Source organism: Colossoma macropomum, unplaced genomic scaffold, assembly GCF_904425465.1.
Source record: "Colossoma macropomum unplaced genomic scaffold, Colossoma_macropomum, whole genome shotgun sequence".
Taxonomy (NCBI): Eukaryota; Metazoa; Chordata; class Actinopteri; order Characiformes; family Serrasalmidae; genus Colossoma; species Colossoma macropomum.
This window is the reverse complement of record NW_023494791.1, coordinates 19,405,662-19,425,466: the sequence shown is the minus strand read 5'-3', so window position 1 is coordinate 19,425,466 and position 19,805 is coordinate 19,405,662. Positions and strand designations below refer to the sequence as shown.

Sequence of the window (19,805 nt, the reverse complement as noted above, 5' to 3'; positions counted from 1 at the left end):
AGAAAGGAACCTTGCACTCACTCAGATTGATTTACTGGCCCTTCCCGACATTCTACAAATATCTACTAAGAACTTGCATGCAAATGAACACAGGCACAACTTTGTGATAAACAAGTACAACATAACCACACGTTTGATGCTTTTTGTATGGACGCCAGTTTCCGCCAGGTAAGAGTAAAAGGCTGAGTCCGAAACCACATATTACAACACTAATCTAGACTAGTCTATCAAAAACACCATTTTATATACATTCCTCAAGATTTTGACTTATATCAGTTAAAATAGTGACTAATAACTTAAGGGCAAGTTATTACTTTTTGAAAGAGTGCATTATTACTTTGATAAACTACATCATTACTTGGAGAAAATAAGATAATATTTCAACATAAAAATTAAGACAATTATTTTTGAGTTTCTATTTTAAAAAGTGTTTGTTTCATGCTGAGTGTATTTAGTAGTTATGTGATCCTGTAAAACCCCTTAAATTAATTTCACATAGCACATCCTACTCAATGGGGAACAAATTTCTATTTACTTATTTATTTTTGTTGAAAATGAAGTTGAAAATGAATAAATGAGTCTGACAAACTTTCTTTTCTCTCTCTCAGGAAAAACAGTGGCAGCCAAAAATATGACATGCTTTTCACAGGCATTAAATAACACAGTCAGTATTTACTATTAGTCTTGACGAATTGGAGAAGGTGCTTCATTATAATATTCTCCTTCCAGTATTCTGCGCTTTAAGAAGGAAACACCTATTAATTCATATGCAATTAGGCAAAAGCACAACATACCAGCGACGCCCCTTTCATCTTATTACAGTAATACCAACCAAAACAAGGTTTGTAACAGCACTTCTTCTATTTCATATTACTTTATTATTTCCTAATTGTAAATTTAATTCATTTTATTTTCAGGATTGCAGTTTATTTATGTAATTTACTTATGGCCGTGGAGCACCTAGACACGATGCTGTCAAGCAATTATGTTCATAAATAAACATATAATATCTATTATTATTTTTGGAGTGAAATAGCTTGAGGTAAGCTTGAGAGTAACAGGCCCATTCAACTATTCATGTGATACTTCTCAAAAGTAGACTAAAGGCAAAGTTTATACACACTTGGCACTATCCATTAGGGCTCTTTCAGAAAGTCACACAACTTCACTATTTTTATATTACGTCTTTCAGGCGGTGATACCACAGCCAATACGCTAGTGATTTCAGTGCAGACAAAGCTGACCAGGCTATTTACGTCATTTAAACAAATTTAGCATCTCCACAGGCTACAGCACATAATGGAGCTAAGTCGGGCTGCACAGACACCCAGTGTGAAAGAATAATATGGGTTTGATTCACAGCGTCAGACTGTGTGAATGTGTGATTTTGTGCTTAAATGCCTGAGCTTCTGTAAATGTTTACTAAGCCTACGTGTTAGTGCGTGCGTAAGCGTGAGAGAGAGAAACAGAGTGTGTGTGGTACAGATATGCATGTCTTTGCGTATTGATTCCCTGTCATGCAGTGTGATCACCGTCAAATAATGACACCAGTAAAAGGATTAGGGAGTCATTAAAGATGAGTATCAGATGCACAGGCAAACAGGCCATGAAAATGGCCTGGTATTGTGAGCTTAAACCCTGATTAAACAATCTCTCATCCAGACACTTATAGTGGCCCTGTAGCCTTTACTGCCCACTCTGCATCACTTCCAACAACCTGACTGAGCCTCACAGCCATCAACCTGTCTGTCAAGTGCTACATTAGGACTGTGATGCAACAAAAAGATTTAGCAATACATGCAATGAGAGGAAATTAAAATGAAGAAAGCCTGTTTCTGGACACAGGATGGTGTGTTTTTGGCTGGAAGTGTTCTGATTTCTGATTTCTACCTGTTTTCACTCTGTAGGACCGAATGAAGAGAAAGCAGCTGGAAACATCTTAGGAAAAGGGGAATAAGAACAGAGTAGAAGAAATAAAAAAGTGAAGGGGAGAGGATAGAAAAGTGGAGAGAAAGGGAGAGAGAAAGAGAGACAGAGAGAAAGAGAGAGAGAGAGAGAGAGAGAGAGAGAGAGAGAGAGAGAGGAGGGAACAAGGAAGACAGGAGAAAACAAGGACAGAAGAGAAAACAACTAAAGAGATGAGAGACAGGGATGTGAAGACAGTAGACGAGAGTGAAAAAAGGAGGAAAGGAAGAGCAGAGGAGAGGATAGAAGAGAGGAGAGGAGAAATGAGGAGTAAAAAAAACAACTGCGGAGAAGAGAGGCAAAGTGAGAAGAGTGTGAAGAAAGAAGAGGAGAGGAAGAAAAAAGAAAATAATTGCAAAGAAGAGAAGAGAAGAGAAGAGAAGAGAAGAGAGAGAAGGTATTCTATCCATAGGTTGATATAATACATTTGCATGGTGAGCACACAATGTGCAGAGAGCAAGAAAGGAAGCCCAGGAATTTCCCTCCTTGCACACACACATACACACAAGACTGTCAGTGGTAGCATTAGCTTTTTACACTCTTCCCTGCATATGTCAGTCAAATGTTGCCACCTTTCAGCCCAGCATCCTATCAGAGTATGTTTAGTGAGTTTAAATGAATAATGTATAATTTAGAATGGGAAAGCATTTCATAGGGATATGCTCCTTACACTGCAAACACAAACTCTGCACACAAACATTACACAAACATTACACAACAACACTTTACAGGACTGTTACTTCATTAAAATAATGACTCAAATGAAAACAGCCTAGCTAAAAACAACCTGCATAGAAGTTAAAAAGGTCCAAAAAACTCTAGGAGCACTGTATTATAGAACTGCAGCAGAACGTCTCAGTACTCCCAGCACCTGTTAGCATAGGAAATTTTTAGGTGCTATTCTTTTCTCTTTGAAAAAACTTTCAGTCTAAAAAAAACACTCATTCTAGAAAATGAGAGGTGTGAGCAAAAACAAAGCAGACCAGATGCAGAACCAACAGAACTAAATGAAATGAACCCCATAAAAGGAAAGGGGAACTCTATGAATGGCTAAAGTGGAACTGAGTAAAAATTATAACAGATATTTGCCTTAAATAAAAAATCAGACAGATGTTTAGATTTGACCAGTATGTCAAACTGATATTTAATGATGTATTTATTGTATTCAGGAAGAGCAAAACATTTAGGCGTTGCTAGGCTACTGAGCTGAAAAATATCCATTTTATTATTCCACTGCAAATATAACCCTATAGAAATAAAAGTTATATTTCTCTTCAATGCTAATTAATTAGAATTTCTACATTTTATAAATGTGTTTATACAGTCTTGTGCACAGGTTTGGTGCTCCTGGTCAAATTACATGTTTTGTTGATTTTCTAAGTGAAAAAAGTACACAATTTAATGCATAATTACTGTTTTTTGTGGGGGGGGAGAGGGGACTATGACACATGTTTCCAATATGTTAAACTCAGCAAATAAACTGAAATTATGAACTGGCATAAGCAGAAATTATATAGCCATATAATTAAGTGGAAGAAAGGAGTGAGGAGGAAAAGTTAACTTATTTTATTTAGAAAATCAACAAAACATAATTTCACCAGGGGCATTCAAACTTTTGCATATGACTGTATCAGCATCTGTAGATACATATACAACAAAAAAGGCCCCAGCTCCCATATTGGTGCATTCCTAGTAAAAAGCAGATTACTTTTCTCACAATAGAAGCAAAAATGTCATCATCAATAAAAAATACTAATTAATCACCAAAGTACAAATTAATCACATTTTTTTCATTTTGAATAAATTAAATTCATTGCTACCAACCTCTGGTAGTGCTTCCCTACTAAACTGCACCCTGCAGTCCTGTGTTTTCTCACTCTACTTCATTCAGCTCAAGAAAAATTTGATCATTAGTTCCCGATATAACTAAAGTGAAAGAAAGACACAAAACTGAGCTGTGCAGGTGGAGGAGGGAAACACAAAGAAAACATATAACTATTCCACACTTTATCACAGAAGTGCACAACTGGAGGTTCTCTGTAACATCTTGGTGCTCTCTCTCTCTCTCTCTCTCTCTCTTACACACATGCGCATACACACACAGAAATAAGGAGATATTTCCTCAGCAGACCCAGCAGAGCTATGGAAAGCGCTGGAGTGGAGAGTTCAGGTGGTGATTGATTCTGGCTGAAATCAGCCAAGCTGAAAAGTGCCTGCATCTTACCTCTCTGGAGGCTGGTTATGTAGCAAGATATGTCACACTGACCTAACCAAACATACACAAAAACACACTAACCCAAATACATACACACACATTCAAACTTTCTGCTCACACTTACACATTCATAAAAACATCTCACCGCTTTCTTAGCTACACCCGCAGCCCAAACCTTGCTACTGAAGCTCTTGCGGACAAATTACCAATAAGCTTTCTTTAAGCCATTCAATGCATTTTTAATATCAAATTCAGGATCCCGTGCAAACGCATCCATCTCGTTGTAATGGGAATGAATATTTCACTTTGGCACTGAGCATACAGGGAGGGTGCCTCTGTCTCTGGGGGGAAATAGGCCTTGATTTATGCTGCCGGGGCCAAAGCCACATCATCAGTGAGGAATCCGCAGCTGAGCACGGCTCCGCGCAGAAAATCATCATTAGGTTATCATCACTGTCTGCTTTCTCCTCCCCACGGTCACTACGTCACCATCCCACGCTGCCCGCGCCCGGCTAGGGCCCCTTCACTAACTCATCATGACCAATTTACTTTCTCATACAACTGGGTGTGATTTCACCACTAAGCACACTGCAGATATTACCATCATAACATCTTACAAAACATCAAGCCTTCCACAGTTCTGAGGAAGAAGCACCAGAGGAGGAACTGATCCACTACACTAAGTAATGTGATTCTACACCTGCTACATAATGCTGTATTATTTCTACCAAACAGAAAAAAAAATACAAGTAAACAAGAACTTCACTTCAAATTTAACTCTTAATTTCTTCCAAGATTAAGATTTTAAGTCTAAGGTATTCTTAGTGATAAGAAAGTCTGCTCTAATGTATAATTTATTTCTCACTCATATCTCATTGAAACAAGCAGATAAACTGGCTAAAGTACAGACAATTTGAAAACAAATGATAACTCTAGACCCATATAGGTTCAAATAATTAGAATAAAGATTGTTATGTCACAAAATCACAAAGCTGCTTCCAACAACAAGATCAGCTTTTATTTGTGACCCACAGGGAAGGGCATACTGGTAAACCAAAGGCCTGAAGCTGGCAGGAGAAAGACCATTCGTTCTGTGAGAGTAAATCGAGGAAAGCATCTGGGCGGCCATGTTGAGGGGAGTGAAGGATAATTGCAGAAGCCTGTGCTGTCATAAGAGCTAAATGTAGAAGAGAGCTATTCTACCAGCTAATATTTCCATTAATGAGTAACCATTACAGCGGCTGAAAATAACTCTAGTTGAAAGGTTAGACCCAACTCTCTCATGCTTTTTCTGATGCTTATGTAAAGCAAATGAACCCCATATATATATATATATATATATATATATATATATATATATATATATATATATGGTGAATAAAAAAGATATGTGCTGGCCCGAAAACATTTTAGGGGGTGAAATCGCTGATTTAGCTGGTACCACAGAGACCTGAGCCATGTGAATATTTGGCTTAGCACAGAACATTTTTGCACTACAACTAACTTAGGAGTGTAAAAAGGCAAAAATAAAAATAATTCACTAAAAAGTTAAATACGGTGTTCCCCAAACCCAAACTAGAAAAACTGTCGCTGTGCTCTTTGGCCAACAGATAGGGTAAACATGTATTAGTGAGAGACATATTATTGCTGTTCTTCAGTCAAACAAAGCCAGTGTGGTCCAATAAGCCATGAGAGTGAAACGAGGTGATAATGAGTGTTTATGGAGGACTGGTTCCTTCTACAGAGAACAGTGCCAGCTTCACTGGGCCTGTTCTGCAGCCAGTAAAGAAGTCTTTGCTGTGTCGTGACGGCGAATGAGCCCTAAACTTCAGCTCGGAATCCTCACAAACACCTTAAAAATAGATAGAAACTATACTAATCCCAAAGGAAACTGCAGAAACAGCTTTTCTCAACAAGTATGAAATGACAACTCTTAACTATTGGGCAGTATCAGGATGAGCTTAAAACCTTGCTGACAGTGAAATTTTAAACCACATATGCAGAATACAGCAAAATAGCAGCCTACTGCCTTAACTAAATTAGCAGACTGCCCATCTGCTCATCTTGGACTTATACCTCAAGACATTTTCTTGATACACAATGTGTACCATGATATTTTGTTTTTCTGTGGTTTGAAACATTGGAAAAGAAAAAAGTATTGCTGCATTTTAAAAATACTACCAAAAACTGAATGAATACAATGATTTTTATTTAACATTTCACATACTGGACAGAATCATTTAGGCTCTCTTTGTGATGAAACATGCAGTTGGTCAAGGTTCTTCTGTACTGACAATATCCATGATATGATGAGAAACAAATACTGTAATGTAATTATAACCATGGTAAATGGTTCAACTGGGACTTTGTGGCAAAGGGGAATGTCTTTCATTGTTTTTCCTTTTATTTTTTTGTTTTCACAATGTGTTTACACGTTTGCTTCGATCATTTTGCAGTACTTCCTAACACTGAAGCAGACACGGAACCAAAACAAAAAAATTCCATGTCAGTTTAACCTTAATCCTTGTCAACTAAAAGAAAATAATAAAGCACAGTTCATTAAACTTGTGCATGTAGTATATTGCAGCTCTTTAATCTGGCTATGAAACTGTAATTAATATAGTAAGAAAGAGCAGAATAACAATTGTCACACAAACCTGACAGTGTCTAACCTTATCTCCCCTTTAACCTGATACTTTTTATCCGAGGCTGTTTCACATGATGTCAAATTGTATGAAAGCTGAGATATGTCCAGTGTTGTTCCCATAACCCAAAGCAGTTTTGTCTGATGTCTGAAAGCTCACATTGTAGTCTGAGAATGTCCTAAAATGTACACCATAACATAGGCTTTTTGTACAGGCGTGATGTCTGCCTGTCAAAACAGCAAACAAACGTGTAGCCACGGTTTTTAACACTGATCTATGCTAGGTACAATAAATGTGGTATTAATTAAAATAACACATCAACTGAAACATTGAAAAGTTCAGTTATTTGAAACATTTTTTTCAAGCTGACAGTAAATGCATTCTTACCGTCACTGGGGGCTGTTATGGCAGTAGCTCAGTTAACTGTTACATAACTGGGGATATGTAATATGACATCATTTTTTATGATAACGATAAATATCATCATACTGCCCACACCTGCTTGGACCGTTCAAGGGAGCAAGCTAGACTAAGCATACTCTACCAGTATAGACTCAAAAACACTGGTAAACACAAGCTTTATATCACGTGGAATAATCAAATTACTCATGATAGTACTCCTCCTGGTGACAGGGTTTATCAGAGCTATCTCACTAAATGCTAGGCTTTTGACTCTTTGTTTTTTATCATCAAACAAAAATGCACCTCACATATCATGATGGGTATTCTCTCTACTGATCTCACTGCAAGGGTAATCTCCCACACACCCAATAGCTTTGAGTTGCCTCAGGCGCCACTGAAGCAGCACCCTTTTACTTCCTTTGCAGTCCTCCAATGCTCCTTGAACATCCTGAATCACCATAGCAACACCACAGTAACAGCCCAGACTACACCTTAGAGCTAAGCCCTTTCAGTATCATCAACTCCCCTGTGAACAAACTCAACACAAAACACTCAAACCATTCAACTTGTAACTATAAAATGAAACACCACTCTGACGTCTACATTTGCATTCAGTTCTCTATACAGTGTCCTGATTTCCTCTGTCTGACTGCCAGGTCTTTTAAATAATAAAAAAAGCAATGCTGCTGGGCTTGATACACCCATAACAGAGAAACACTCACTAACAAGCAATGACCATGCTGGTATCACTGCTGTGCTGAGAATGGTCCACCACTCAAATAATATCTCGTCAGTGGTGGTCCTAAAGTGTTGGCTTTCCTTTAATGGACATGGTTCAGGAAGGCTGATAAATTGTGCAGCAACAGATGGGCAATAATCAGTAATAGGAAACCCACAAAGTGCATCTATATAGTAGGTGCAGCTAATAAAATGGCTAATACGAGTAGATTAAAGGTAGCTGTCCCTAATAAACTGGCAACTCAGTGTCTACAACAAATTTACACTGAAAAGGCAACTGACTGTACTTTAAAGATGGTGAATTAGTGCACATGCGTGTGTTCTGTTATCATGCTGCCTGGGATTTTGATGTGTGCTGGCCAAAAAACTGGTGTGTACAAAAACAGCAACACACGATCCTAAGGTTTCTCTCAGAGCTTAGTCTGGCAATCAATAAAGTTCTATCTCTCTCTCTCTTTCTCTCTCTCTCTCTCTCTCTCTCCTCGTCTTTCACACACATACACGCACACTCTCACATGCACACATTAAAAGATGTCTTCTTGCTCAGAAGTTTCTATTTTTGACCGAAATATCAATCACCCCGACACTAAAATATTAAAGCTAAATGACGATAAAGAAGCTGATATGAAATATGTAGAGACTCATTAGAAAAGACCTACATAGGATTGTTCATTTAATTAGAGAGGAAGAGAGCAGATGGTCAGACTTTGACATGGGTTTGAGAAAAGGAAGAGGGGGTTACTCTGAACTTGTGACTTGCTGATTCTGCTAATGGAGGCCCCTCCAGGAGGAATGATACTAAAGGCTTTAGTGCAGGGCAATAAAGCAATTCCGCTTTGTATCACAATGAGGTTTTCCTTCATTTTGATGAAAATCTATGTTTATTATATTTTATTGTGGTGATATAGTGAAATTCCTGGCTGAAACTGAAAATCAAAACACACCTGGCCAAAAAACAAAGAAAGAAAGCTTTATTATTTTTTATTTATTTTTGAATAAATGTACTAAACATAAAAAAGAGACTTTCTCGCCTTCGGTTTATTTGCTATATTCTGCATATCAAGCAGGATGTCATGTTTCAATGTGGTATCAAACCTGTAACGGAGTAGTTCTTGAGCATTATGCCCTCTCCTGATACTTGCGATGGACAGTCTTTATAAAACACTTGTCTAATATCCCTTGTAGATACTGTGGAATAGTAGTGGCCAAATATTTTTCCACTGTTGATCTGCTACCACTCAAACTGTTGAGGGATTTGTGCTGACTGGTGCAGGACCGCGAAGGAGAAAAAAAACAGCGCTTTTAATCACCATTTCCTGTTTTCATAATCATCCAAATGTTTGTTAAGTGTTAGATTTTGACAGTTTGACCTTTGCAGGCCTATTTAATCTTCTGTTCTTTCTCTTTCATTCGTAAAATGAAAGCTCAAAAAGTATTAATGTCAAATGAGAAAAGAAGCTTTGCACCAAAGTTAGCTAACTAGCTAATTTCCATCTGCTGTCCCTTTGGGTTATGAATGTTGAAAAGTTCGTCTTGCTTTTTTTCATCCAATTTACAGGGTAAACATACAGCCAGCGGAACGGCCACAAAGGTGTTGCCTGTTAAGTGTTGAATGTAAAGGCCCAGTAAAGGTGCAATGTTACAATTTATTTATATTGTTTTACTATTTTTTTATATTTACACTAACTTATGTTGTGCTTTGATGAATAGTTTTGTATATTTTGCCAGAATAAATCTTTTGTTCAGGGAAGAAAACAGTATTCAGACTTAAAAGTTGAGTATTACAAAATGCATGCAGTAATAAGCAATAATTATTATTATGAACAAAACTGTGATATGATTTTTGGCCAGGTAGATAGGCACGCTAAGCACTAAGGGTACCAATATATTCAATATTTTCCATACTTCAGAATCCCCTTTCTGACTGACTTGTAACTGAGATTCCACCCCCTCTCATTTCAACTGATCCTTCTGCAATCTCGATCCACAGCCCTGCAGGCCCTACTTGGGTCAGACAGTACCTGGCCTTCACCCTGTTCACCCACCACAGAGAGGATCAGAGTGAATAAAACAGGAAAAAAGAGGAGTTGAGAAAAGAAGAGTGACTTTTATTGGGCCCGGCAGTGTGGAGGAAGGCTCTCTGGCAGCTTAGCGTTTCCATATGTGTCTGTGGCCCCGCGAGTGCGGCTGCTGTGCTGTCTGTCTACATTACAATGGAGCAGAACTCCTAAAGATCATTCAGAGCATCCATCAAGAGCTGCCATCAGCTCAGCTGCCACCACTGTACTATTCCTGGAAAAGGAGTTGACATCATTGATTTTTCCTACTGGCCAGGCACGGCGAGTGAGTGTTTCATTTCGGTAGGTGTCCCAGCACTGTGCCTACACGTTTCAAAATGACAGTAATCACAGCCAGGGAACAAAAATGGTACACTGCTGAGCAAAGAATTCCAGAGGTTCAGCAAAATCTACCCTCGAGAACAATGAGAATGTGAGTCTCTGATCACTGAAAAAATGGTGATTGCAACTTATATTGCAACATATGATGTCCTTTAGATGACAAGCATCTCCCAAAATCATTAAGAGGCATCAAAAAACATGTGTAGCCACATTGGGTAATTTTGCTTTTAGTAAAAATCTCAGACAGCATCCAATTCCATAAAACAAAATTATGCCATTTTTATCAATCAGAACTATTTGAAAAATCTTAAGTCCCTTTCAGCAGTAGTTATAAACCACAGAATCATAGCAAGAAAAGAAAAAAAAATCACTCTCTCTCTCTAATGAGCAAACCATTTGTGGGCCAAGAGTGAGAGCGAGTTCTATGGGGCAAGCATGTGTTTCCCCACACAGCACTGAGATATTTAGCCACCAGTTTGACCACAATTCTAATTAGTCCTCAGACAAACACCAGCAGCAGCATTTTCTGGGCTGTGGAGGAATGGCCAGCGAAAAGTGAGAGCAGATTTAATTGTGTGGGAAGACAGCAGGAAAGCTGGCTGAGAACTACATCCAGAGTGTCTGTATATGTGTATGAGAGATGCCTCAGCTGGGTGCCTGAGAGTGACTGACTGACTCCAGAAAGGTCATTTATGGGACACCAGATTAAATTATTAGAGAGTCTTGTATCAGTCAGCAGATAATAAATAGATCATCGACAGTAGTGCATCGACAGCATAAAGGATATTAAATGTAACTAAATGTAACAATGATTTTAAAGAAATAGTTAAGCAAAAAAATAATAATTTCACTTCAACAAACATGTCACAGAAGAGACATGTTTGTTGACTTTTATTTTTTTAAGGTTTTGCACCCAAGCTGAACTAAATACTAATGTCACGGTTTCCTCCTTGTTCCAGAGCGTGTCTGTTCCTTCCCCTCAGTTGTAGCCATGTACCTTTTGTTTTCTTGTGCCATGTGCTTTTGTTGTTGTTTTGTTCTGTGTCTCCTCCCTGGTCCTGCGCCCTCATTATCTGGTCCACCTGCATGTAGCTCCGCCCCCCATTAGTGCCAGGTGTTTCTTGTTTTCCCTCTGTGTATTTATACCCCCTGTGTTTGTTCAGTCTCCTTTTCTTGCATTGTGGATGTTAACCTGTCACTTGTTTTCTTTGATCTTGTTGTATGGTTATGGTTCAGGTTCATTATGGACATGTCTGTTCTTCAAACCTCTGCTACTCAGTTTCTGGACTCTGTTAACTCTAACTTGAATAAAAGCAACTCGCACTTGCATCCCACATCCTTGCCTCTTACGTTACAACTAAGGCTAAAACTAAGGGACTGTGTGACATACTATTTTCTATAAAAAAGGACAAAAGTACATACAAATTGTAAAAAAAAAAAAAAACAGTTTTTTTCTTTTATTTTTTGCAGATAACAGTGTCAAACAGTGTCAGAAACCACATAAACAAGCTTATTAACAAGATTATTTCAGGGTTCAACATTAACCTTTTCTCAAACTGAAAGTCTAATGTCCCAGGTAGAGTTTATACTGTCCTGGACAAATTTATACTTTTACAAACAAGACAGAGAAAGAATAAGATGACATGTATGTGTGTGTGTGTCTTCTATACTATTAATTAGAACTACAGTTGTAGACAATTGTCGTATATACATGTCGTATATACGTGTTCAGCGGTTTCTTTACGAAAAAAAATAGCTTCTTTACAAACACTGAAGTTCTTGCTAAAGCCTAAGTAAACTGATCAGTCTCTGTGATGAGCCAGGTATTAATCTCAGTATTACTAAACTATGCTAAGGCCTGAGTAGACTGATAAATCAATGTGACAAACCAGTTATTAATGTCAGCGTTGCTAAACTCTCTTGAGGGATGACTGAATTGAACAGTCTGCTCAGTAGTGAACATGAGTTCATGAGTGATAAGTTTAGCATCAGTGTTGTACTGGACTCGTTCAGGAGATTTGTGGCAAGTCACACACATCATTAACTGAAAACTAAACAAATATCCACTTTATAGTCACATTTGCAAGATTTTGCTATTGGGATATGGTACATTATTTGCTTCATCCATAAGATTGACTGAATATATTAAAATTTTTAAGTGATGGTATACATTACTAAATTCATTTAGGACAGACAACACAGTTGGCTGGATTTAACTTCTCATACAACTGGATTACAGCACTTTCAGTAGTGAAGTGTGTTTGCATCAATAAACAACACAGTTGGCTGGATTTAACTTCTCATACAACTGGATTACACCACTTTTTAGTAGTGAAGTGTGTTTGCACAAAAGCGTATGAAGGCATTGTTTACGGTCAAAAGTACCATATGGCCGAACGTCAACTTGTCCTACTAGGCAATTTATTTTCCATGCTACTATACAGAATAATAATATACCTGCCCCACACAATTGGGCAGTCATTAATGTTGAACCCTGTCACTTGACTAGCTTGCACTACTGTAATTGGTGGGGTATAAGCTTCCATTACTTGTTAGCTACATTAGCCTCACGGCTATATTAGTAAAACTAAAGAAGCAAACTTTGAACAATAAACATTTCTTGGCTGGTCAACTACATTAGGGCTAAGAGCAAAGTGCTGTAAAAGTAAACTTGCAGCAAACTATTGCATTAAATCACTAGCGGTTTCAGAAGACAGAATGAGAGTGAAGCTTCTTATTTACAAACCCTAACACACATGCATAACAGCTGTAAACAACACATACAAACACAGATATGAATGATCTAAGTGTGTACTGTATAAATGACACTAAATGACTGCACAGTTCCAGTTACAATATTTTCACATTCTGGTCTGATCCCTTGTTTGACATTTGACATTCTGTTTCAATGTAAACAAGTTATACTGAGGAATGACAATAAAGACCACTTGACTTAAGAAGTACTTAGATACAGTGTGTGATCATATGAGCTAAGGGATTAAGACATCATCACACATTCACACAAATACAAAAACAATCACAACTTCAAATGAGCCTCATTCACTAAGGGACACAGCACTCTAATTTGTTTTGTTTTCTTAAATTTAGTTTAATCAGTGAGAACGGTCAGTCTGACAATTTAGCACACACATAATAACCCAGGAAGAAAATATTCTACCTGCAAAGCTGATGCTATGAAATGGAGAAACGTTGCCGCACTTCTTCATTAGTCATTTTCTGTGATAGCTTTGGCCTGACTTGCTGTAAGTTATTAGCAGGAGCATGCACAGTTGTTTGGATGTAAAACGATAAATGATAAACACTTAACTCTCCATTTATTCAGTCTTTGAACTGGTTTAACACTTTAACTCTTTCTCGAGCCAAAAAAGCCCAGTAATTTCTGTCTTTCTACTGTTCTCTCTTAACAATCTGAAAAATCAAAGATTTTTATTTTGTTTGGGTCACAAACTACAATTTTGAATAAGACAACATGAATAGGAGTACACTTCACACTTCAGTCTTTTACCATAATTCTGATTAAACGAATCAATAATAAGCATTTATTGAATTAAACTGTCCACAGGTTTGCCAAAAAACTGTAACCAACAATAAAGACATCACTATGCATCTTTTACATATTGATGGAAATCACTGTAACATGCACACAGCTCCAATTCCACTTTATAATACACTGTACTATGTCTAACATGAACATACATGCATTGCACATATTCTAGTGGTAGATTTGAACAAGATTAAAGGGTAACTGTCAAAGTCTCTGAAAGTATTGCTGATGACATGCTACGGTTAAACAGTTCTGCCCTGAATGAGATTTTTGGCACCACAGTTGAGGTGGTAGTATATTTAAGACCATGTGAAAATGACTTTGAATACATGAAAAAAGAATTTATTCACGTGCCTACTCAATATTTCTCAATATGTCTCAACCAAAAAGCACTAATGGAGGTTACTGGTTGAAGTATATAATTAGGTTATTGTAACTTCACATGAGTTATGCATGGGCGTAAAATTGTGTAAGAAGTGATAAAAGGGGTCCATTAAAGATGTCCACCAAGTCACTATGGGGCTCCCTGCACTATGGACCCCAAAGCTTTTGCCGTACCTGTAATAGTAGTAGATACACCACCGAGCTGGTGAATAGCTTCACAGTCACTTGTCTATATCTCTAAAGAGCTGTAGAATAGTGTCTATGAAAAGACCAAGTAGACCTGCCTGACATCATAAAACAGTGCCATATGCAAGTAAACGTAAACATAACACTCACTGTCGTACACACTATATCAGTTTGTGCTTCCAGCCTAAAATAGTTTAGCACAGTGACAGATGTAGTATTAACATTTCAGAGGTACTCTTGAAGGCTCCCAGTGAGAATGGCATTCGTCATTGTGCCGCAACGCAGGCACATGCTGGCACGTCCATCCAGCACATGCCTCATATTTATTCAATTACACACAAGAGTGTCCAAGAAGAGTGACATCAAAGCACAGCAAGAGAGCAAGAGAACAGGGGGATTCTAAGAAAGGAGAAATATGACAGAAAAAGAGAAAATAATTGTTTTTTCATGAGACCCACAGGACAGTTTCATTTAGCATTCTGATGTCTTTGAATTCCCCAGTGCAGAAGTGATGTTTTCAGCCCAGGGTGAGATTACCAGTACCAGTTCACCCCCACATACCAGCACACACTGCCTCCACCCCGCTTAATACTATACATCAGCCCAGGCCTGCTCAGACCCTCTCTCTCTCTTTCTCTCTCTCTCTCTCTCTCTCTCTCTCTCTCTCTCTCTCTCTCTCTCTCTCTTTCCTCAGATGGATCTGTCTCTGGCTGTTTGACTCATTTTCTCTCTCACACTCTTAAAGGTCAAGCTCCGCTGGGGGCCGAGGGGCAGTATGCGGGCATGTCAAATCTCTGTCAGTTGCTCGCTAAAATGTATAGCGTAATATGCTGGGCAATAGGGTCTTGTTATAGTCGACAGTATAATTAGAAACTAGAAGCATTCAGATTCAGTTTCTCCCTCACTTTTCCTCTCCCCCTTTTTTTCAAATGGCTAATATTTAATGAGTGCCTCAGCCTACAAGAACGCAGATCAATTATCCAGAACTTAAGAGCAGAACATAATCCCAGACTACAAAAATACACATAGGTGGTGTGTGATGCACTGACCAAATGAGTGGTAATGGTCTCTACCCAAAGACGAATCAGTATAGTTGCGGGCAGTTTCGTTTTACGCAGATGTGAATTTGATTTGGTGTTTTAATTAAAAAACAATAAATTAGAAATTGAAAGTGAAATGATTGGCAGAGGAAAACAAAAGAAAAATCCCATGGCTTTGAGGTTTGTAACAAGTAATTTGAAGGGCTAAATGAAAAAGAAATTTTCTTGCAAATATACTTCAGCAAAACTGCAGTAAAGTATTACATTTCAATAATACTTGAGTGAAATACAAATCTTACAAAATAATATTTAGCAAAGTTCAATTACATAAATATGTTGCACCCCTCCACATGCACTAACATATACACATTCACACATAACCAACGGCATGCAATATCTTGTAATTAGTTCATATAAAAACTTCAACTAAATGTACTTTTAAAGGATGAAATAGCCAACATGATGAGTCACAAACTCACATTCATTGGAGTTCACATTCAATGTGAGTTGTTTTAGCCATAGAAAGCTGTTTTTTTGCTTTTTGACAGCACATTCGACTACAATTTTTTAACTAATTATGTCAAGCACATGGGAATATTTCCATGAGAAAATTGCTGGGCGTGTTGCGGACATACCCGCTATCTTCAGTGACCTGGCTTCAAGAAAACAGACATAATTTGATGTCCTCTGTGTAAGCTATTTATGACTTGCTGATTATAAGTCTGTCTTTATATCTCTTTCTTTGGTAGAGCTGGCTGACATGCAAAGTTATTTGAAGATGAGTCCATCACTTAAAAAAAAGGAAACATTTGCCTGAATGCTGTAAAACAGTCTGTGTATTTTTGTCCTCAGTCTCTAGCGGCTGCTCTAGAGGCCCCTGTAATAGGCATTAATAACTTCCCTTAGTTAAATGCTAATCACAAGCAGTTTTCTCGTTTCAAATGCTCACTCTTTTAAAGTGTCATTTTAAAGTTGGTGAGCTGAAGTGTGCTCGGCTCTGTCCGAGGATCCAAATCTCAATGAAGCTAACTACCACTGCAATTTATTCACTTAAAAACAGATAGTCAGGCTCATGCTATTACATAATCTCATTTAAAAAAGGACCCTTAAATGCAAAGAAAAAGTTTTAAATCTGGAGTGCTCTTCTGTCTCAGAAAGTCCTTAAACGGATCTCTCTCTCTCTCTCTCTCTCTCTTTGAGAGCCCATTAGTTCTCAGGTCCTGCTGACTCACAGTACAGGTGCCCACTTGGTGCTCTCTGTAATTATGAAGAATGCAGTCATGCTCTAGCAGAGATGGAGAGAGGATACTGGGCACAAGAACTGGAGATTAAAGTGCTAAAGAACTTCCCACAATTCTCTCAACAGGACCTGAAGGATATTGTTTACATCATACAGCACCACATGCATGACTCTGATATGCAGTTTTCAGGTATTCACATGGAAAAGAGCAAACAGAAAGTCGCAACAGAACAGAATGTAACTCAATAAATTGCTGTTAATCAAAACTGAAAGACACAAACTGGATTGTATATTTTAGCAGCAAAGTTCAAAAATGGACATTAGTAGAAATGTCCAGATTCAACCCAATGGATGAGGATCGGACCGGATCCAGGTATAGTTTGCATATATGTATACTCCAATATCACCTGTGCACCAAATCTAAGAGATATACAGAACCCTACTATATAGAGAGACTACTGTATATAGAAACTGTTACTGTTAATATCATGCTGGGTACAGAACATAAAGCTTTCATTCAAAGCTCAGCAATTGGAATGTTCAAGAAGACAAGTCAATTAATAATTCTGTACAGTATTCAGAGGCTTAGAGATCAGAGGCTATGGTTTTACCTGACTAGCTATTTGTCATCTCCCCACAAGGAGTAAGTGCACTCATTAGAGCTTCAGAGCAGAGGAGACTGTTTACAACTGTGTAATATGGGCATTAAGGATCAAAGAGCATGAAATTAGAGCAAGAGAAAGAGAGGAGGGAAGAGAGAGAGAGAGAGAGAGAGAGAGAGAGAGAGAGAGAGAGAGAGAGAGAGTGAGAGAGAGAGAGAGAGAGAGAGAGAAAGGGAGAGAGAGAGAATATGTGCATGTTTCACAGTGTGGCTGGTTATGGTGGGCACAGGAAAAATAAAGGCAGCTAAGGCAGGGGTATTCAGTTCTGGTCTTGGAGAACCACTGTCCAGAAAGTTTGTTGGTCGTACTCCTCAAACACACTTACTTCAATTAACCTGTTAATTATCAGGTTTAGTAGGTGTGTTTAGAAGGGAAATCCCCCAATCACCAATCCCAGCCCTCCAGGAGTCCAACTGAATACACTTAAACTAAAGCAACTAACCATCTTGTCTCCCACTGAGGCACAACTACACACAAATCTTGGCAACACTTTAAAATACTGTTTCATAGTTCATAAATAACTATTTAGGAGCTAAGCAGGGAGTAGTGCTACATTCATAAGTAAGTAACTACTATTAACTATGAGGGACTACTAGTTCATTACTCAATAGATAATAGTGAACTAATGATTAGCCTTTTAAGGTTGCTGATCAAAACAAGCACATAAGGAACACCAGTCAGTACAGCGTGGTGTGATGGCCCCACCTTCTCTAAAGATACCTGTTTCTGTGAATAACAACGGAGGATGTAATACTTAATATTGTAGAAACTGCACACTGTGTAGTGTATTTCAATACTTTTAGAGGTGCTGGAATACACTACATCAGTAAGTTGATCACCAAGATTTAGCTATTGAGCAATCAATGTGAAATTGATCAGTAGTTTATGAGTAGTTATTCTAAGAAACCATAGTTACTAAGTAATTCTATATGAGACTCAGTACTGATTGTTTAGTTAAAAGTGAACTACCCTAACCATTAGTTCACTATTAACTACTGAGCAATTAACTATTAGTCCTTCATAGTTAATAGTAGTTACTTAAGTGTTAATGCAGCACTACTCATTCGTCCCTGCTTAGTTCCTGATTAGTCACTTATTAATTCCAAAGCAGTATTGTAAAGTGTTACCCAAAACCCAGTGTTTGCATGCTATATTTATTTTGCATTTAAAAGACATACGCTGTATACAGTACTGCACATGTGCACTGCCTGCCAACAGTCTACGATAAAGTTGTGCAATAACTTTACTAATTAGATCTGATTAGTCTTTAATATGTTCAGTAATTAAAACCCAACAAAAGATGCTTCTTTGTATTAAAAAGTAACAGGTAAAGCTAGGTGTCCCCAAAATTTTGATACACAATGTATGTCTCTCTATCCACAATGCGGGGGATTTCTAAATGACCAGTCTAGACTATCTTATCTGAGAGACAGTCAGTGTCTGTTGGGCATTCCTGTGGAATTCCACAATCAGGAAAAGGAAATCCCAGACTGAGAGGCCCCGTGATCACTCCTCACAGCATTCCAACACCAGCCTCCACTCTTCAAATCTTAGAGGTGCAGACTCTCCCCCATGCCAATTCAAAATGTGTGAATGTGTTCATTCCATCTAGGGCTAGGATTATATTAGTAATTGAGTAATTTACCAATTATATTGAAAATTAATGAACAGAGTTTTTTGTTGTCGTTGTTGTTGTCATCCAAACAATACAAATAGACTTGACTGTACAATGACAAACCATACAAGGAGTACAAAATACTTTGGTATAAAAATATAAACTAGATTGCATATAAAATTATATGGCAAAAAAACCATGAGCATGTCCTTTAGGTTCTGTTTCGTAAGAGAGAACAGTCGAAGAATGTAAAATATACATTGTCATCATGCAAACTGCCAACTTGTCATTGCAGATAAATCAAATATGTAAATTTTAAGCCATTTTTATTAGTTTTTAATCGAGTAATCAAGTCCCCAGTGGTGGGTTTAATGGATGGGTTTAACACTGTAATAATTTACTCAGCCCTGGTGATATCACTCTGTATAAACCTCTTTCCTCATTCAGCTCTTGTTTGAGATAATGCAGGATGTTCAGTGCTGTTATGACACTCATGTAGCTCTACACACCTACACATGATTTTCTTTTGATTCTGTAAAAATTCTTATCTATCTGTGTAATGCACACACACACACACATAAGATTCTGTAATTAAAACATATTCTTTACAGTTTTAGGTTTTCAGGAATAGCAGCTGTTGTAAATGGACCACTGGTAAAAGGACAGAAAGTATGTGTGTATGTATGTGTCAGAACCACTGGGTCTTCATCTTATAACCTGCAAACAGCCTACTGAACAACTGAAACTTG

The 19,805-nt window shown here is 37.9% G+C and overlaps 1 protein-coding gene across 3 annotated transcripts in view; it reads right to left on the bottom strand.

The window, feature by feature from the left end:
* Positions 1 to 19,805, bottom strand: part of kcnq5a (potassium voltage-gated channel, KQT-like subfamily, member 5a) — a 140,943-nt gene that overhangs the window by 93,801 nt on the left and 27,337 nt on the right. The gene's annotated exons all lie outside the window — the stretch shown is intronic.